The sequence below is a fragment of the Pinus tabuliformis genome, chromosome 5_1, assembly GCF_031772625.1.
Source record: "Pinus tabuliformis cultivar Carrire ecotype Pingquan chromosome 5_1, CPIR1, whole genome shotgun sequence".
NCBI classification, from domain to species: domain Eukaryota; kingdom Viridiplantae; phylum Streptophyta; class Pinopsida; order Pinales; family Pinaceae; genus Pinus; species Pinus tabuliformis.
The window spans coordinates 931,980,318-932,002,417 of NC_142305.1; the positions used below are offsets into that span (position 1 = coordinate 931,980,318).

The window sequence follows — 22,100 nt, forward strand, 5'->3', positions numbered from 1 at the left end:
AGAAAGTGAGAGAGATAGTACATTTACAATAGAATTCAATCACTTTGAATTTTGATATTGGCATGAGATCAGTTGAAGGCATATTGCTTCAACAGATTCTCTAAGTTGATTCGTTCACCTACCATAGTACTACATCTCGTCTATTTTCTGCACATTACCGTGTGACACCCTGCTGTACTGTCACATGTGATGAACCTTGATGACTGAGCTGCTCTCATCTTCATGTTGTTCATCATGCTGCATCATCCATGGTCTTATTCATCATCAAGCTACCCATGCTCATGATCTCACTCATCATTATGCTGCCCATGCTCATATCATCATGCATCATTATGTTGCCCATGCTCATATCATCATGCTGCTTATTATGCTACCCATGATCTCATACATCATGCTGCTTATACTCATATCATCATGCATTATTATGCTATCCATGCTCATATCATCATGATGCTTATTATGCTACCCATGATCTCATACATCATGCTGCCTTCCTTCGGAGACAGATGCTCCGACTATTTCAGTAGTTCCCGGTAGTTCCGTCTTTTCCAACGGTTTCGGCTTTTCTGGCAATTCCGACAGTTCCGACATTTCCGGCTTTTCCAACTTTTCTGAATTTTCCGGCTTTTCCAGTATTTCTGGATTTTCTGGAATTTCTGGCATTTCCGGCATTTTCGGCTTTTCTGGCAGTTCCGACTTTTCTGGTAGTTCCGACTTTTCTAGAAGTTCCGGCTTTTTCGGCAGTTCCGGCTTTTCCGGCTTTTCCAGCAGTTCCGGCTTTTCTGGATTTTTCAGCAGTTCTAGCTTTTCCGAGTTTTTCGGCTATTCCGGCTTTTCCGGCAGTTCCTGTTTTTCCAGCTTTTCCTTAGGATCTCTCCTCCTACTAGACCCAAAGACAAGTAGAGAGAGGAAGAGATCCAAGTGTGTGTAGAAATGACTTAAAGTCCTCTTCTATTTATACTAAAACGTAGAGGTTGAATAGACATGACTGTTGGGCTTTTGAGCCTACATAAGTTGCTGGTCGACTTAACAATTTGTCCATAACATAAATAAATTCATAAATTCATAAAATACTTATCGGAATCGGATGATCTTTAGATCAATCCTACACCTCTCATGAGAGGGATCCAATAAAAATATCAGCTGCCATAAATAATATGACCCACATGGAGTTTGGCCCTAGTTGCCAATTTTAACACCCCCTCTCAACTAGGGTGAACTCCATCCGCTGATCCATATGTCAAACTATACTATCTTTGCCATCAGTGCCCTGCACTGCTCTACACAGCTTTGATCAGCTCTCCTCTACTCTGCTCAGCTCTTCTCAGCTCTGCTGGCTCTGCTCTGCTTTGCTGGCTCTGCTCTGCTCTGCTGGCTCTACTCAGCTCTGCTGGCTCTACTTAGCTCAACTTAGCTCTTCTGAACCATGAAGAAGAAGAATTGATCGAGAATGTGTCATACCATTCTCCACTAACCCAAAGTTAGTCTCAAAGTGTGTACCACTGGTCCCAAACCGGTCCTCAATCGACCCGAAGTCAGTGTCATAGTAGGTACAACTCCTGCCACTGGTCCCAGACTAGTACTCTACTGACTCGAAGTTAGTCTCAGAGTATGTACCATTGGTCCGAGACCAGTCTTCAACCTACCCAAATTTAGTGCCATAGTAGGTACAACTCCTACCACTGGTCCCAGACCAGTACTCTACTGACTCGAAGTCAGTCTCAGAGTATGTACCACTGGTCCCAGACCAGTCCTCAACCGAACCAAAGTCAGTGTCATAGTGGGTACAACTCCTACCACTGGTCCCAGACCAGTATCATTGAGCCCATATCAATGAAGGTCATCCTAGCATAGGGAGTATGGTAGATAAAACGATGCATCCATCGGTACTACTATGGTCCCTATCCTCATTTCCCTGCTCACTGATAAGATGAGAGGTACTTCCCATGAGTCCTAGACTACATGGGTAGGATGCCTCAACAGGAGAACTTAATCAATCCTGTCCTCACATAGAACTAATCATCCTGCTACAAAATCGCCATGGAGAACACATTATCTAGGCCTCACAGGAGAATTAATCATCTTGCTACACAATCGTCATGGAGAACACATCATCCAGACCTCACAGGAGAATTAATCATCTTGCTACACAATTTTCATGGAGAACACATCATCCAGACCTCACAGGAGAATTAATCATCTTGCTACACAATCGTCATGGAGAACACATCATCCAGACCTCACAGGAGAATTAATCATCCTGCTACACAGGAGAGTGAATCATCCTGTCCCACAAGAGAGTGAATCCTCTCGTCCCGCAAGATAGAGAATCATCTTGTTCATAGGAGAGCGAATCATCCTGTCCACAGGAGAGCGAATCATCATGTCCCAAAAGAGAGTGAATCATATTGTCCACAGGAAAGTGAATCATCCTGTCCATAGGAGAGCAAATCATCCTATCCCAGTGCACACCACCAGGGGAGGGTGAGTCACCCTGTGGTCATATGTTGCTGTAGTAAGAACTGCAAGCCCCCAGCTCAATGTATGCAACATGCAGGACCCTTTTACAAGGGTCTCTCGATGACTCCAAGTCGTGGATAATTAATCATCCTGCTACACAATTGTCATGGAGAACACATCATCCAGACCTCACAGGAGAATTAATCATCCTGCTACACAGGAGAGTGAATCATCCTGTCCCACAAGAGAGCGAATCCGCTTGTCTCGCAAGATAGCGAATCATCTTGTTCACAGGAGAGTGAATCATTTTGTCCACAGGAGAGCGAATCATCCTGTCCCACAAGAAAGCGAATCATCTTTTCCCAAAAGAGAGTGAATCATCTTGTCCACATGAGAGCGAATCATCCTGTACATAGGAGAGCGGATCATCTTGTCCCAGTGCGCACCACTAGGGGAGGGTGAGTCACCCTGTGGTCATATGTTGCTCTAATAAGAACTGCAAGCCCCCAGAGCTCCCATAGCTCAATGTATGCAACATGCAGGACCCTTTTACAAGGGTCTCTCGACGACTCCAAGTCGTTTGGGAAAATCACAAATTTGATCTTTCACAGAGCTCTGACAAAGTGTAGCGACCTGTACATCATCTGAGTGCGATGGAGTCTGCTTGCTCATCAACTTACCATATCCAAGATAAGGCAGTATCTAATGTCTATCTGTTGGAGCAATCATTGAATATGAGATTCCTCAATAATTGAATCCCACCTCTGGTTGTCACAGAGAATCACAATGGTATTCATCATGTGTACTCACTAAATAGTTTCCACAACTAGGAAACTTCATACGAGGTCATACTCGTAGTTATGTATTCGGTCTTGGCGGTACTTATAACAACCGATTTATGCTTCTTGCTCATCCATGATATCGAAGCAGAATCCAAAGAGAACCAACATTGAGAAGTGCTCTAGTGATCCTCCACACTGCTTGCCCAGTCAAAATTCGAATAATCATGCAGTTTTCATATTTCCGACATTGTATCTCAATCCATGAGAGATTGTGGCCCGAAGATATCTCAAAGGATTCTTGGCACCAATCCATTGAGGCTCAACCAAATATGAGCTCACCATGCTAACTACAAAACATATGTCCGGAGTTCACCAAGAACATCAACGTGATTGATTTTATGAAACTCAGAGGCATTTCCCAAATCTGGTCCGACGTCACTACGATGGAACTTCTAAAAGTTAATATCCTTGAGGTAGTCACAGGCTTGCAGTTTACGTTCCACATTCGAAATCCAACTCCCTCTTACTTATGCAAATGAGAGGGTCTACACCTGTCAGAAATACGTCGTCCTTATGAGGTGCCAGTATGAGAGGTCTATCATCCACAACCTTCGGGTAATGGTTTGGATCAGTTTCACTCCTAGTGAATCTCAGCTTCATCAAGCAGCTATCAATCCTCTCATACTACGCCCGGGGTGTTTTGCTTCAAGCCATAAAGGGCTTTCTTCCACCTGTATACATGAGATTCCCGTTCATGAATCTCAAACTCCATGGGTTGTTCCAAACTTATGGACCTGCTACATGAGGGGAATGGTCCTCTTGTAAGATTTTCCTTCGGTACATCTCAGACATGTACCTTCATGCTCTTTTTGAATTCAGGCATCCTGGTCACCATCTGACTCACAGACCTCCAGTGCTGAGTCAAAGGACATGGTCCCCAGTGGACTTGAAACAAACCTAAACTCTAAAACATCTTTGAAAATCTATTTTCAAACACGTACCTTTCCAACGATGAGTGCCACCTTGAAACCTTAAACTTCCATTTCCGAGATGGACACCAGGTTCTTCTGCGATCAAGTACATAAAAGAGATTCTGGGGTTCCTTGCTTTCTTTGAAGAGTCGACCATTTCCTTGATGACCTGCATTACTTATCCTTCCTCTGATCATTGAAGATGTCCCCAGAATGATTGCTATCTTCATCAAGAGATGTGTCTCTGCTATTTGGACACTCCTTTGCATGATGGCCAAACTTATTGCAACCAAGGCATCCCCCTTTCCTTCCACCCTTAGATCTGAACTTCCCAATGAAGTGATCTTCTGCTATGCCATTCTGATAATATTCTCTACTTCCACTTCACCCTTAGCGAACTTAGAAGAGAGATGTGGAGGTCATTGATCCTTTTATCTTGTCCCTATTGTATTTGGTGATTTCTCTTTCACTCTTGCTTGGACATTGTCTTCACCTCAGCTCTGATACCATGTTAATTTTAGGTATGTTCTATGCTAGAGCAATTTATTTCAATTTCTTTTCCACATTAGCAATCATATCAGCATAAAGTAAACTGAAAATAGAACATAAATATAAATCACAGAAGACAAACCAAGACAAGAGGACATAAGATGTGGCACTAGCCAGGGACAAACCCACAATGTGGGGAAACCCTTGATCAATTCTTCTTTTATGTTCTTCAAAGTTCAACAGAGAAAGTGAGAGAGATAATACATTTACAATAGAAGTCAATCACTTTGACTTTTGATATCGGCATGAGATCAGTTGAAGACATATTGCTTCAACTGATTCTCTAAGGTGACTCGTTCACCTATCATAGTGCTGCATCTCGTCTATTTGCTACACATTACCATGTGACACCTTGTTGTATTGTCATGTTATGAAACCAGCTCAAGAAAAGATAGAAAAGATAGATCAATGCCTTAGAATTCAGCCTCTTCGAGGGGGAAACCTCCTTTACATTACATAAATGAACAATTCTTGGATGATACAAATGAAAATACCTCCTTTCTATATATAGGAGTTTAAGTGGTCCCAATACAATCAAAGCCTACATAACAATAATATTGTAGGGCACAACAGTAACAATGGTGGGCTTCTATGTGGCATAATAGTAACAATATGGGCACTACATGGGTACATCAATATAATAAGTGGGTTATACTAATAACAATAAGGGGTTACACTAGTAGTATAGGGGCCTAACATGCCCCTCTCCTTCAAAAAGCGTTGTCCTCAACGCTTGAGTAGTTCTTGATGCTTCTATATAAAATTCTTGTCCTCCCATGTGGAATATTCAGCGGGTAAGTTCTTCCACTTGATGAGATACTCTGAAATTGATCGATTTCGTAGCTGTCGGGTTCTTGTTTCTGTGACTGCTCCAGGTTCCAATATGATTTTTCCTTCCTCTTCAATTTCTGGCAATATTGCTTGAATTGGGATCTTTTGCAACTTTTGAATAAGTGGCCATACTTCTTCGTTCTTCTTCCATTCATCCGTTGCTTCGTTTATCCAATTTGGTTGGATAATATAAATAGCACAAAACAATGCTTCCACATCCTCATCCTTGAAGTGTCTTCCCATTCGGTAAGGTCGCCATTTTTTAAGTGCATGTAGTATTGCCAACATTTCCTTCTCATAAATAGCTTGCTTGAGATGTAGCAGTAAAAATACCCAATCACTCACATCAAAACATTTTTCACTACGATGTTGATCTACCTGTTGTTTCATTTGATTTTGCACCGAAGTGGTGTTATCCTTTAAAAGTTGGAGAACTTGCTGTTGATGCTCGATATGATCTTTCTCTACTTGAACCTTTTTCTTCTTGATATGTCCTTCTATCTTTTGAGGAGTGGTAATTTCTTCCAGTCCTTTACAAGATATGGTCGGATTCATTTCTTGATGCTCGATGTGATCTTTCACTTCTTGAACATTTTTCTTCTTGATGTGTCCTTCTATCTTGATAGTTTGAGGAGTGGTAATTTCATCCATTGAATTACAAGATATGGTTGGATTCATTTCTTCTTTCTCGATGTAATCTTTCACTTCTTGCACCTTTTTCTTCTTGGTATGTCCTTCTATCTTGAGAGTTTGAGGAGTGGTAATTCTTGCCAATGCTTTACAAGATATGGTTTGATTCATTTCTTCTTTCTCTGGGGTGGTGTCCTGACGTATATCCTCTTCTTTTGATGTTTCTTGATCCTTTTCTTCCTCCTCTTCATATTCTATGTAAAATAATTTCTTCTCAGCACACCTATGACCTTTAGTGCATTTGCTATCACAATTGTAACAAAGCCCTTTTTCTCTTTTTTCTTCCAATTGTTGTGGTGTAACCCTTGTAGGTTGTGGAAGGCTGGGAGAAACAACACTTCCATCTTTATAGTTGTGAGGGGTATGCTTCCTGGTTTCCATAATTTTGCTTTCCATTATGTCACAAAGCCCTTTTACTCTTTCCAATTTTTGTGGTGTTGCTCTAAAGAAGGTGTTGCTCTTTATATCCTCATAATGTGCTATCATTTCCTCCGTGAAAATTGACCACGTAACAAGTTTTTTACGAGAACAAAGCCCTTTGTACCATAAAAATTGATCTGGTTCTAAATATGAAGATGCAATACATACCTTTTTTAACAGTTGTACACCATGTATATCAAAATATTGCTCCATCTGAAGTATCCAATTTACCGGATCCTTGCCATCAAACTTCCTCATCTTGCTTTTTCTTGATTTTAGGAGCTCTACCTTGAAATGACTGTAACTCTGTACTTTCAGATCTTTAAGTTCTGAACTTGTGACCTGTAGTATCCCTCTGTGTCCTCTTTCCAATGCCACAAGTCTGATCCAAATTGGATTCTCCAAGAAAGAGTTATGCACAATCTCCCGCAGTGACCTGATTATAGACTAGTTCAGTAGAGCGAACTTGTATGAAGTGCCACGTGTCACTGTTTCAACCTTTGAATCCGAAAAATATATAAACAAAAACTACAGTCCGTCCTCTTTCTGTACCTTCTTACGAAATTTCAATCCGATGCTCAGAAAGAAAGTTATGACGATTTTCCCCAGGTCACCTGTTTTAAATGTAATTCAGGAGTCTACAAAAAGACCAACTTCCTCAAATCATATCTCCGAAAATGTCACGCGAAAAGCTCTGAAATTTGGACCCAAGATTCAGCGCCAATTCTCCTCAAATGGGTTTTTTTTGCGACTTCTGAAACGTCACAAAAAAAAATTATAGCGAAAATTCCACGATGACCTGTTTGGAGCAGCGAAACCCTAGAATCCAAAGCTCTGATACCAAATGTTATGAAACCAGCTCAAGAAAAGATAGAAAAGATAGATCAACGCCTTAGAATTCAGCCTCTTCGAGGGGGAAACCTCCTTTACATTACATAAATGAACAATTCTTGGATGATACAAATGAAAATACCTCCTTTCTATATATAGGAGTTTAAGTGGTCCCAATACAATCAAAGCCTACATAACAATAATATTGTAGGGCACAACAGTAACAATGGTGGGCTTCTATGTGGCATAATAGTAACAATATGGGCACTACATGGGTACATCAATATAATAAGTGGGTTATACTAATAACAATAAGGGGTTACACTAGTAGTATAGGGGCCTAACATGTCACATGTGATGAAACTTGATGACTAAGCTTCTCTCATCTTGATGTTGCTCATCATGCTGCATATTCCATGGTCTTATTCATCATCAAGCTGTCCATGCTCATGATCTCATTCATCATTATGCTGCCCATGATCTCATACATCATGCTGCCCAAACTCATATCATCATGCATCATTATTCTTCCCAGCTCATATCATCATGCTGCTTATTATGCTGCCCATGATCTCATACATCATGCTGCCTTCCTTTGGAGATAGATGCTCCAACTATTTTGACAGTTCCCAATAGTTCCAGATTTTCCAGTAGTTCGGTATTTTCTGACAGTTTTGACAGTTCCAACATTTCTGGTTTTTTTGGATTTTCTGGCTTTTCCAGCTTTTCTGGCTTTTCTGGCTTTTCCGGTATTTCTGGCTTTTACAGCGTTTTTGGATTTTCTGGTAGTTCCAGCTTTTTTGGTAGTTCCAGCTTTTCTGGCAGTTCCGGGTTTTCTGGCAGTTTCGGTAGTTCCGGCTTTTCTAGCAGTTCTGACTTTTTCGGCTTTTCTGGCTTTTCTAGCTTTTCTGGATTTTTCGGCTATTCCAACTTTTCCAACAGTTCCGGCTTTTCTGGCTTTTCCTTAGGATCTCTCCTCCTACTAGAACCCAAAGGCAAGTAGAGAGAGGAAGAGATCCAAGTGTGTGTAGAAATGACTTGAAGTCCTCTTCTATTTATACTAAAACGTAGAGGTTGAATAGACATGAATGTTGGGCTTCTGAGCCTACATAAGTTGCTGGCCGACTTAACAATTTGTCCATAACATAAATAAATTCATAACTTCATATATACTTATCGGAATCGGATGATCTTTAGATCAATCCTACACCTCTCAATGAGAGGGATCCAATAAAAGTATCAACTGCCATAAATAATATGAACCACATGGAGTTTGGCCCTAGTTTCCAATTTTAACAAGAGAAGATCATTATTTGGAGGATCAAGTGGTGAGTTATTGTTACACTATTGGGGTAAGTATGGCATCGTTGTAATTGTATATCTTGGAACTTTCACTTAATATATGAAGCACTCAAAGCTGACGCAATTTCATGCATATGTCATGAATTATTGCGAGACTATTCTTTTATTGTTTACGGTGTATGTTTATGTTAACACATACTAATGAAAATGAACTATTTCATTGGCTTTGGTATGCATCTTATTGAATGCGCATTGTAAATTGATTTCATCATCATTGTTATCTTGTGAACTAATTTGCAGGTGAATCAATTATTCTTTCCATGCTCTTGTGTGTCTCTTTAAGGACAACACTATTAATTTTCTTCTAGAGGCTCACCCTCTCTTCCCTTACCATGAAAGTACCTTATATACATTACAATTGTATACCTCACAGTGTCAAATTACTTGCTTATTTCAAAGATTGTTTGTATAATATCTTATGTTGATAATTGCAGCCAAGGAAAATTCCTAAGGATAATGGAAACCGACCATATTTCTGAGGCTCCTACTACAAATGGTATGAGGTCCAAATGGGACTTCATATCTAGGAGACCCCCTTGGTTGACAGATTTCTAGCATCATCAATAATTGGTGCTAGAAGGAGGGCCAGATGAAAAACTGAGCCCGTTGGGCTTGTTTTGAATCTATTACCTTGCATTCCTGTTTCCCAAATCATACTCCCAGTTTTTTTTTTCTAATGGATCAAATATTCAAATTTCAATCCCCATGGAACTTTTTTACTACTTGTCTCAATTAAAGTTTGATGTCGAGGGTGAAATATCCATAGCCAAGCATACATCTCTGTTTTTCAAGTTTTGTGAATTTCATGAAATCAATTGTGAAGATGTTGCTTGTAAATTGCTCACCTTCACACTTGAAGGTTGAGTGAAACTATGATGTCATACCTTACTAGCTACTTCCATTCATTCTTTTGAATTTTTTTTCAAGGTGCTTCATCAAGCCTTTGACATGTATGGTTACCAAGATGTTTATAAAATAATTTATCAACTTAGAATGAAGTCTAATGAATCAATATAATATTTTTCTAATATATTTATTCACTCGTGTTATGAGTTTCCTGAAGAAGAAATGGATTTCAATTTCTTCAAAGAAAAGTTTCAGTGCTTGGTTCAACTCTCCTTGAAACAATATGAATATGAATCTTTGGTTAATAGTGCTCTCCCAATTTTTATTAATCATGAGACACCTCCAATCTCAGAGGAGGAACCTATTGTTCCTTTTGTCCCTTGTCCTCCTCCATTTTCATTTCCTAACAAGGTTTTATCTGGTGCTATTGTTAAGGTTGAGAAATCCAATAATCAGATTGATGATCTATTCATCCCATCCTCATTTTATATTCTTGGTCAATACTATACACATAAGCAACCTAAGGTGAAGACTGATCCCTTGATTTATCAAGATCACAATGCACATAGTCCTAATATTAAATCAAATCTTATTGAAAGTATTGCTTCTTCAAGGGACATTTGTCACTCTCTATCATATGGATGTCATGACCCTTTGTACCTTGATCTGCCTGATCAATATGCTCCACTAGCTAGTTCTTCATGTACTTTTGAATTTACATTTGTTGGTTCAAATATTGATAAGGTACAAGGAGGTCACATTTCACAGGTAGGAAGACAGGAATGTGAAGATGATTTTAATCTTTATTCTTTCTTTCAAAATCCTCCATGTCAAGATAATGTTTCTTCATTCTTGGATGATTTAGAATCCAGTTATCTCGACAATCTATCAAATGAAATCAAATCTCTTAACCATGAGTGAGCCTTGGACAATCATCACTTTAATGACCATGATCCCATTGGTGAATTCCTAGGTACATCGATCGATTTCTTGATTTCTCAGGAAGGCTTTGATTCGAAAGGTCGAAATTTGGAATCTGACCTAGTCAAGGAATATTATTTTAAGGACACTTCTTCTTCAACTCATTGTCCTTTGCATCCTACTATTTATAATGAATCAAATAATGATAACGACATGCCATGGTCTTCGAATATACAGTCCGATGAGAAAAATATTGAATTGACACAAGGAAGTGAGGAAGGAAAAAAAATCAAATCATTGAGCATTCATTCTATTCCTTACAATCTCCTGTTTTGCATGAGGATAACTCTTCAAATAAGGTTGCTCATGAGATTTATCTTATTTATACATCTCTAGATTTGCAAGTAGAAGAATCTTATGACTTGATTAACCTGTCTCTCGAAGTCAAAAAATCTGATCAAACTAGCTATGTAGATGGATGCCATCTCAATAATAGTGTTCTTGTTGAAATAACTAATAGTAGTTGTCCACATGAAATGCACAATCTGACTCAGCTCTGAAAATTCAATTATCCAACATTCTAAAGTTCCGGGACTTGTTAGGGAGTCGAGACACTTCAACTCTAATTGATGTTTATGTCAGGTTCTCGCGATCCTGATGAGATCCCCAGACTATGTTAGATTTGGATTTTATCACAAAATTATTTTCTCCATATTATTTTAGTGGATGCAAGATCATTCTTGATAGATTTTGGGTTTTTCGTGACCATTTTTCTAATTTTCAAGATTGGGATTATGGCTAGATAGAATATAATGTTAATTTATCTTCATGTAAACCTCTTGCGTTAAATTTAGAATTGGAATGCACATCTTCCATGGATGCACAAAGTTCTGAAGTTGATCATTTTGATTATCTTGACAGATATTATCATCGGTCGAAGAATGCACATCTGTCAAATTCTCCCAAAAATAACCAAATCTTGGTCATTCTGGTGAATATTTTGAGTTTAATCATTTTCCTTCTGGAATAAGCTCTCATCCTGAGTGTTAGTGAATGCTTAAGTTATTTCTTGAATCAAATTCCCCACCTTGAAAATTTAATGTCCCAAGTCGATGTGAAGGTTGAATTTTATTCAGTACATGTTGATCCATTCTATCCAGATTGGTTTCATGTATTTGTTATACCATCATTCATTCTTAATTCTTTCAATTTCCAGGATGTTGGTTTATATTGTAGTGAGATACATGGTGGTAAATTTTTGTATTCAACATGTGAGATCCTATTATTCATATCATTGGTGAAGATTCTCAAATTGATCCATCTCCATGTTCAAAAAATGGGGAATCTGATGTCTTAATCGACCCATCTGATCATAATACTGGCCTTAACACCTATTTTTTGACTAATTATTTTCCCATTGGTGTATCTGATGATAATGTTTTTACACATGTCAATCACATCAACCCATAAATTCCTATTATTCATCATTTCATTTTTTATATAATTTTCAATTAGTTGAAGCACTTCAGTTGTTGTTGATGGTTATGTTAGACCTTCATGATCTTGGAAAGCCTTTTGAACATGATCATATTCAATTTCCCTTACAGGATTCTCCCCTTGATTTCATGACATTAATTGAAAATTATTTTTCTCAAGGATTTCAAGGTTTCATGAGGATTTTTTTGGATTTCATGATCAAATGTATTATTTTCTAGAAGCATCTTACTTAGTGTTATGCCCCTATAACAATAGGTGTCATATATCGTGATTGAGTTGGTTTAGCTTTGAAATATGTTCATACCTTTACTTGTTGCAAAGGTTTTCCACGTTTGAAAAAAATAAAAAGTTAAAAAATATAAAGAGGGTATACCCTATAAAGAAAGATCAAAGGGTAAAAAAGAACAAAGAAAAGGTGGAAAAATGAAAGAAAATGAACCCCAACAAAAGAAAAAGACCATGAAAGTGTGCAAGACCAAATGCCACTACCATTTACTTTTATGTATAATAAAGATTGTGTGCAACTTGTCACCTATTCCACAATCCATGGTAACCAAATAGCTTAATCTTGGTTATTCCATGTTTTCAATTTCGTGTTTTAGATGTAGAGAATAAAGATCTGACCAAACAGTTTAATCTTGGCAGATATGTAGATAGGTAGAGTGAATAAAAGGAGCTCAATAGTTTAATATGAGCCCTTGGATGTAATAAGTGTAGACTTAGATAGGCATCACTATGTAAAAGAAAAGAAAGTTTGAAAAGGGTTTTCCAGTCTAAGTGCACCCTAATAAAGAAGTGAAAATGCTAGGGTAAAGTAGGTAGGGTAAGTAGATGATGGTTGCAGAATAAATGTGTGGTGAATGTTAAGTTTAAATGCTTAAATCTTTTACTTTCATCACTAGGCAAAGACATGTATCACATGGAAAGACACATCAACATTCAAAGTCAAAATAATTAACTTCCCTACTCATTCCCCTAAAATCTTCACTAATTCCCTAAGTGCTAAAGGTAATTGCCAAAGTTAGAGGGGCTCAGAGCATTTCTCTGACTTTTGGAGGGACCGGACCCTCGGCCCAATAATTGGAAATGCCTAAAGTACTTAAGTCCCTTTCATCAACATTACCCCCCCATAAGATCACTCATTCCTTTGATAAAACTTTTCCTAAGTAAAATCCTATTTTACTTAGGGAAATTGAAATAAATCTTCATAAAAACCCTTTTATACACTTTAGCCTAAGTCAATATGTTATATGATGAAATACTTTCGGAAAACATTGGACTTAGCGCTTTCCCATTCATTTGGTCATATTAACCATTAATGTTTTATTATATAATTCCCAAATAAAAGAAAATTACCCACGCCTGTATTATTATATTATGCAAAACCCCAAATTATTACATATCCTGCCCCGATGGTTAAGTATAACCGTAAAACAAATAATAAATGGGATTAATTAACTAATTTGTAGTTGATTAAGAACCCGACCCCGCCACCATTTAATGAGGATTAATTTAGTCATTTGGACTAATTAATAACTCTCCCAACCAATCAAATCGCCCCCGATATGATTAACTCTTTTAATTATTATCGGGCCCGCCCTCCGTTATCCATCAGTCACCTCAGCACCCCGACCACTGTCCGATCGGATCCCTCAGATCTGATAGCCATCGCACATATTGCACAGGCCTTTGGGTCGACCTTTAGCGCGCGATGTGAGTGGTTTCATGAACAGTGCCGATGCTACGTGTCGAAAGATGTATGGAATCACACTGCTCCCCCCAAATACCACTTACCCTCCAAAAGTGGTGCGATGAAACCTGCTTACCGCCTCCCACTAACGATAAAATGTCAAGTCGCCTCCCCGCTGACGCCACCTGTTCGTATTACGAAACCTGCCAAAAACTTTGACTTCACATAAAAAATAAAGTTAATCTTTTTTTTGTCCTTATTCTAAAAACTCATGCATGCAACCAGAACGTGAAACTGACCAGCTCGTACTCCAACCGTCAACTACCCCAAAAATTGCAGTCTGACGCCACTCCAGTTCAACATTTTCACCCAGTGAACCAGTACTCCATTTCCAACCACTCCATAAACAGGTATTTACCAGTTTCCTTCTAGAAACCCTGTAAATACTTAACTTCCTCTGTGATTACGTTAAAAACCCCAAAATTCAGTGTAATTCGGTTGCAGAACTTAAAATTAAAGGCTCCCAGGACCCTCTGTTTTCACCAACTTTACTCAAAAACCCCATTTCCATCTCTGAATCCACAAGAACTAGAAATGGAAACCCCTGTGGCCCTCAACATAGTTCCAATTACCACTCCTCACCGGGATTTGGACTACCTTCCCTTAGTTGATAGGAACTTCCAAATCAAAGACCTCACATTTGATGATTCCCCCTTGAGACTGCATTGTAAATACTGGGACCTTTACCTCAATAATGTTGACAATATTGGTTTATGGGAATCAAATCTCCCAAAGTACCAATTCCCTTCTATGCACATTTTCCCAGACATTGTCCATCAATGCCATGCCAATTACCAGGGAAAATTTTAAGAACCCCCCATAAATTTGCATGTATAATAAAAGGGCGAATCTCCATGGTATATAGGAAAAATGGAAGGCGATTTTATCAATAATAGGATATGTATATATAATTTTTTGGCGAATCTCTCACCAGGCATGGCGAATATTTTACTCAATTATAAAATCTTGTGTTTATTGAATACACAAATGAAATCATTGCATTTCTTTAAAATATCTTTTGAAATCAAAATTACCGAAATTACATATCGATAACCTAGTGGGTGTAGGATAAAATTCACCTGTGCCATTCACAAAAAGCATGAGAAAAAACCTAATACTATATATAAAACCAAGAAAAATTCAAATTCATCACTTCTAGGGACCTCGTAACCACCCTGCCAATACACAAGTATGTTCCTGTTTACAATTAGAAAAATTAACCAAATTACAATCTGTTTACTCCAGCATATGTTGGAAAGTTATAGAAGGATGACTAGTGCAATCAATCCATTCCTTTTAGCCCTGTATTTGTTTCAGTTTAAAACAGAAGTATACAAATATACTTGTCCAATGTCTATGCTTTAACCATTCACCTTAAGATGTTTTTACAATATAATTTCCTAAGTCTATTTAATATCTTCATTATCATAAAAACCAACTTATATCCATCTTAACTACACATATACCACTCTTAGGGGGATGAAATCTATTTATCCCTCTGAGCACTTGGTAGACCCAGAATTAAGATGGATCTAAGATGATAGAGTTTCCCCTTTAAATAGTCTATGCTCACATGAATACCATGGTATTACCATGGGTCAATACCATGGGTTATCATAAACCTGGAGCTTAGAAATTACTATTAGTAATTTATAAAAATTAATAAAATTAATAGTTGATTTTTATTTTATTTTTTATTTTAACCAAGCTAAAATGTTTAACATACATTAAATTACAACATCCATTTTTACTCTTGATGGATCAAATATTTTTTCACTCTATGCTAGTTTGCATATAACGATATTTGATACCTCTCGGGGGTTAGTAGATCTAGAGTAAAGATGGATATATGCTGGTTTAATTCCCCCATTTAAATAGGCTACATTCCAGGTGAATACCATGGGTAAATACCATGTGCCATTTTGGTGAATACCATGGGTCAATACCATGTGCCATTTTTATTTTTATTAATACTAATATTAGGGTTAATAATGTTTTTTTGCATGGTATTGTCCCATAGTATTTTTCCCATAGGTTTCACCTAAATATAACACATTTTTTGAGTGTTCGTAAATATAAGGTGACTTATGGAGTAAATATAAAAAAATGTTTTATTTGTTTACCATACCTCTCGTTTATTTATATTTTTATTAATTTACCATACCTCTTTTACAAATATGGTATTTGGCCCATAGGATTCACTTAAATAAAACCTCTTTCTTGAGCCTTCATAAATAGAACGAGGGTTATGGACTAAATATAAAAAGAGGTTTTATTTATTTACCATGCGTCTAGTTTATTTATATTTTTATTTATTTACCATACCTTTTGAGTAAGTATAAAAAGACGTTTTATTTATTTACCATACCTCCACTTTACTTAATATTTTTATTTGTTTACACCCTTACATGTATATAAGGTGACTTATGAAGTAAATATAAAAAATGTTTTATTTATTTACCATACCTCTCATTTATTTATATTTTTATTAATTTACCATACCTCTTTTATAAATATGGTATTTGGGCCTTTGGCCCATAGGATTCACTTAAATAAAACCTATTCTTGAAAATGGGCGAATGGATTCACTTAAATAAAACCTATTCTTGAAAATGGGCGAATGGAAGGTTGTAACTCCTAATTTCAAGGGCTAAATTTACCTTTTTTACCCTCTCCCTTAAAATAAGGTGGGCTATTTGAGGTGATTTGTAAAAATGTACTATGATACAAAATATTCGCCCACTAAAAATTTAAAACCCCTTAATTTCGCCAAAGGGCGAACATTCGCCCCTAAAATTTTCTATGCCAATTACAACCCCAATCTCAGAGCTGTAATGTCCCTTAACCAGCAAATTATTTTTACCATTACAGTAGACTCCATCAATGAAATGTTGCAGTTACAACCCAGTCAGAACCTTACCCCTCTGTCTATTGCTAATTTACTTGACAAATCTTCCAAACTATCCAGCTCAGAGATCACCAGAGTTTTCCAAATGTTCATTTTAGAACAATACATTTCAGAAAACCCTCCACCCTACATGACATGTGCTTTTACAAGATCAGGGAGGGATATTATTGCTATGATTGCCTGTATTCTTGGTTTCACAACCAATGAATATGTAGATGAAATGACCTTTGCTTATATGACTATCTTCACCCCTGGCCAACCTCCTGCTGCTAAGTATGATTATGTTGCATTCATAGCTGACAAAATCCACGATCAATTCATGAGATTGGAAAATGAGAGAGTATTCAAGTATTCCACAGTCCTGTATCACCTTTTCCTGTATTACCAAACTGACAAATTCCCATTCTCTGTGAATAAGCTTGATACCAGAGGTAGTACTAGATTAGTCATTTTCTAGACTTCCATCTTCCAATACTCATACACTTATCCCTATTCATACAATGAATTCATAGATCAATTCGTCTATCTTGTAACCACCATGTTGACAGGACATTCTCCCCCAAGAATCAGTGATGATATCAAGAGAATCCTGCAACTATCAAAGCAGTACAAGATAGGTGATTGGTACTTGTACTAGAATCACATTGAGATCCGAATCTATGGTTGTGAGCTCCCTCCTTTCAAACTGCCTAAATATGTCCCTATGAGATTGTTTTCCTTGGAATATTACAGGCAAATGATAAAATCTGACCAAATTCATTTCACCAAGGCAAAGAAAAAAGCCCAATTGAGGATCAAAGACCACTTAGGCCCATTTGTGTGCAACAATAGAGAAGCAGGGAAAAGAGCAGAAGAAATCATAGAAACAACAATGAAACTAAAGAAAAGATTTTCTTGGACATATGATCCTCACAATTTCATTTGTGACAGGAGAATGAAACATAAATTGTCACCCTATATCCATCACAGAATCCCTGAGATAGAACAATATGCAAATTTGAATGAATGGAGGGAAGGGACTTTGATAGAACAGGATAGTGATCAGGTTGAGGTTGACAATGTGATGAAAGATTTGGAGAAGAGACTTGACCTGGACTCTTTTGAATAGGTGGCAGCAGAGTCTTCCCAAAGGCCAGCCCAGGAAACCAGTGCTCCCACAGCAGAGCCTTCACAGAAGGAAACTCAGGAACCAAGTTCCTCAACAATAGAACAACCAGAAACAACAGAACAACCAGAGAAATCAGAGCAGCCTGAGATATCAGTAGAGTTAGATCCACCATAGCCACATCCAACTCAGACCAACATGGGAAATCCCCCAGTAGTGTAGACTCCTCTGAATGAGGAAAAGAACTTGAAAAGAGATAGGGAAGTTGCTACCCCTTCTAGCAGACCTACAGATCAAACCTTTGCTAAGAGGCAAAGGTTGAATCCTTATTCAGAGGAAGAGTTCATTGGAGAAACTACAGAGAGCATGAGAAAGGAAGGAACAGATAGTTTACACACAGGTGGGACACCCTCAAGTTCACAAAGGCAAGAACTAGAAAGACAACAGAGCATAGAAGTTTCATCCCTGAGGTCTTCTTCTGAGAAGGTTATAGACATAAAGGGAAAATTTAAAGAAATCAAGACAAAGAATGAGCAACTGAAGGCCCAAGCCTATGCTCAGTATTTAAAGATGGCCCCTACAAATCAAACCAGATTGATGTCAGCCTTTGACATCAAAGAGGGAAAAATGCAAATGAGCTTTCTAAAGCCCATAGTGCTGCAGCCAAAATCTTTGGCAGATTATCTCAAGACTGACTTTGAAGTCATGGCTAAAGACATCCACCCCATAGACCAGATAGAACTGCACAAACAAACAGGGGAGATGGTCTATTCTACACTGACTAGTAAGGCAATGATGGCACATAGGTTGCAAAATTCACTGAGAAACACTACTACCCAATTGCAACTAGAAAAGGCCTCCTCACAGGCAAAAGACAACATAATCAAATCATTGGAGGAGTTGATTATTGAGTTGGGCCATGACCCAAAGGATGTCAAGGCAGCAGAGAGCCTAATAAAAAAGAAGAATGAAGATATAGCTGCACTTAGGAAACAATTGAAATTTCCACCACTCATTCATCCTCAGACTGTTGAAGTGATTGAGAAGAAAAATGAAGAAGAGCTTATGGACTTGGTCCTTAAGCTAAATGAGCAATTAAAGGAAACAAAGCAGGAATTGGAAAAAGCAGTGCAGTCAAGGCAGAGTGAGTCAACCACACAGCCTCAAACTGTAGTGCCAATAGCCTCAATAATAGTCCCTTCCACACTGGCACCTGCTTTAGCACCAAATATTCCTTTGGCAACAACGACACCCATAGAAGTAACAGGTACATCATAGACAGGTACACCAACAAAGAGTACAAAATACTTAATCAAATCCATGGAGGTGATGAAACTCCAAGTCACAGAACTGCAGAAAGTAAAAGAGAAATTCACTACTTTGGAGCAGAAATATGATATATCAAAAATAAATTTTGTAGAAGAGATGAGGAAAAACAAAGGCTTGACCCAATAGATTAAAGCACTAGAGAAAGGCCTTACACTTGAAAATCCTTTGTCAGACATTAGGAAGATATTGTGGACCAATATCATTGATTCCATTAATGATATTTGGTCATCCATTCAAATTATTTTTGAACAAATTGATTTGGTTAAACCTGCTCTTGAAGAAGTTCAAAAGACCAAAGAGGAATTGGGTAGAAAGCCTGAAGAGGCAATCTAGTTAATCAATTTTCTAAACAATAGAAATAGGCAACAGTTGGAGCAATTAAACATTGAGGATAGGACTGCTACCATCCTCGAAATAAAGAAAGTGTTGACCAAAAGGAATCTAATGCAAGGCCTGGAACGCAGATGTCAAAGTATGCAGGAAGACATAGATGAGTTCATGAGGAAGTTTGACATCTTACAAAGTAAAGGGCTCCCAAGTCCTTTGGTCATCAATGATAAGCTAATGGTTTAGATTGATTACATCAACAAGTTCACAGTCAGGCCAGTTCATCTGCAGCCAAGGCATTGCCCATAGGGAAAGTTCTCTATGATGGTTTGGAGAACCTTTTTTACATTGAACATGAAGTGAAGCACCTATTCCCAGTGCAACCCAATTTTGTGAAATATACTGAAGTAGATGAAATCTACAGGAAGCTGACAAGGACAAGAATACCAAAAGATGATTGGTGGTCCAACATGACTGACATCCTGTAAATTACCATGACTTAAGTGAGGTAAAGAGAAATAATTACCATAGTAAATTTTGGTAAAAAGGGTGAACAATGGTGAACAGGTAAAGAGTATTAGATACAGGTGAAAGAGTATCAGTGAAAAGATAAAATCAGATGTCAAGCACAGAGTTACTAGCATGACAACAAGATGCACATTCATGGGACCTACCTCTAGCTCCTTCAACAAAAACAGGGACAGCAACAATCTGTTCACATTTTGTTTCTACATTCGAGACCATCTGTCTCTATATTCATGTAAAAGATATTTAGTTCTCCTAGAATATATCTCTTTTAATTAGGAGATATTTTGATGTAAACATTTGTATAAATACTTGATCATTCGAAGTATTGAGGGTGGATTCTTAGACATTTCTATAGACAATGCACTTTTGGAATTGATGTGTTGTTGAACAACTTTTGTATGGCTGGTTGGAACAAAGTAATAAAGCAAAGGACTTTTACAGGATACCTGTGTCAAACGAGAAACAAATAAGTATTCTATGTCTTGTGTTTTTATAGTTTTTCTAGTTTAATCAATATTCATATGTGTTTCATATCTGAATGATAAACGAAAAGTTATATTTCAGAAAGAGCTTTACTGCATTCTGTCTTCAAATCGTTTATTTTTCTTAATGTTTTCTTCTAGGCTATTATAGGTAGGGAATTCTTAAGTGCTCCCTACTTTCATAGTTTATCATTGTGACCATTTAACAAAGAATACTTAATTGCTTTTTGTTAATGAGCACCCCCTTTTCATCATCTTGAACCCTGTTGAAGGATTCTCAGTTGCCCTTCCTCCCTGTTCAAGACCACTTCACCCATTTGAAACTATCATTTGTCTTTTGTTTAGCTATCTTGCCCTGTGAATTTCTCCTTTGTTAAATCAACCTGATCCAGTTAAGCCATCTTCAGTTGACTCCATAGCCCAATGGCCTGAAATACCTTGTTCTATCCATCTGCTCCTGAATTCCACCACCAAACAAAATCACAACCCCCAAGCTGTCATAACTAGCCTAATATCCCAAAAACAAAGCTAAATCATAAAGAGAGAGCCCTCTCTGAGTATAGGTTGGCTAGAACCTGTACTTAAAAGATTGGTTTGTGGTTACCTCAGACCCCTTTCCTTCTTCCAACAACTTCAAGGAAAATTTGAGTGATAACATTTAGCAATCTTTTTTGCTAATAATAAGTTTCGATATTTTATGATCTTTGCTAAGGATGATAACCTAGATGAAGGTACATTCACAAGATGCTTTCAAGGTTTGCATGATTGTTATTCTAAGCGAAAAGGTAAGGATGCATATTGGTTAAAGTTAGTTGTTATGGCAGATTTTAATGCTTATAGACCATACCTTCAATCTCTCATGCAAAGTATTTATATTTTCATTTGCACATTGCTTTATATTTCTTTTAATTGCTCATATCTTTATATTGCAGGTTGGGAGCAACTTCGGTGGCTACACTGGAAATTTAACTTCACTTAGTCTTGACCTTCTAGTCCGTTAGGTTAGGAGTAGGTATAATTGCATTTTGGTTTTGTTTTGCATTGTATGGACCTTGCATTTTGTTTTTGCTTCCCGTCTTGCATGCTGCTTTTCTTTTAAGTCTTACATTTTCTTTATTCTGTTGCTTTTGCTTTTCTTTTTGTGTCATGTCTTTTCTTTCACATCTTGTTTAATAAGACCATGCATGAGAACAACTTTTGTATGGCTCGAAAGGACAATGTGGCAAAGTTTTGAAAAGGAAATTGTGATGAGGAGAAACTCTTGTCTAATATGTCTTCCTTTTCATTGTTTGGGGCTACACATCTATTAAGGTCAATGATATCTGAATGGAAAATATGATCCATTCGAACGAAAATCCATAAGTAGAACCATGATCCCCATATCTATTGTGGGATATTCATTCCTTAACTTGGTGTGGTAATTGAATGGTGTTTTACTAGCCGATCAAATAGAGTAGAGAAGGGAAAGGAGAAAACTAAGATAGTGAATATTAATTTTTCTGAAAGAATAA

At 37.6% G+C, this 22,100-nt stretch overlaps 1 pseudogene; it reads left to right on the forward strand.

The window, feature by feature from the left end:
* LOC149167842 (exocyst complex component SEC6 pseudogene) overlaps positions 1–21,590 on the forward strand; it is a 44,412-nt pseudogene extending 22,822 nt beyond the window's left edge.
* The last annotated feature ends 510 nt before the right edge of the window (positions 21,591–22,100 follow it).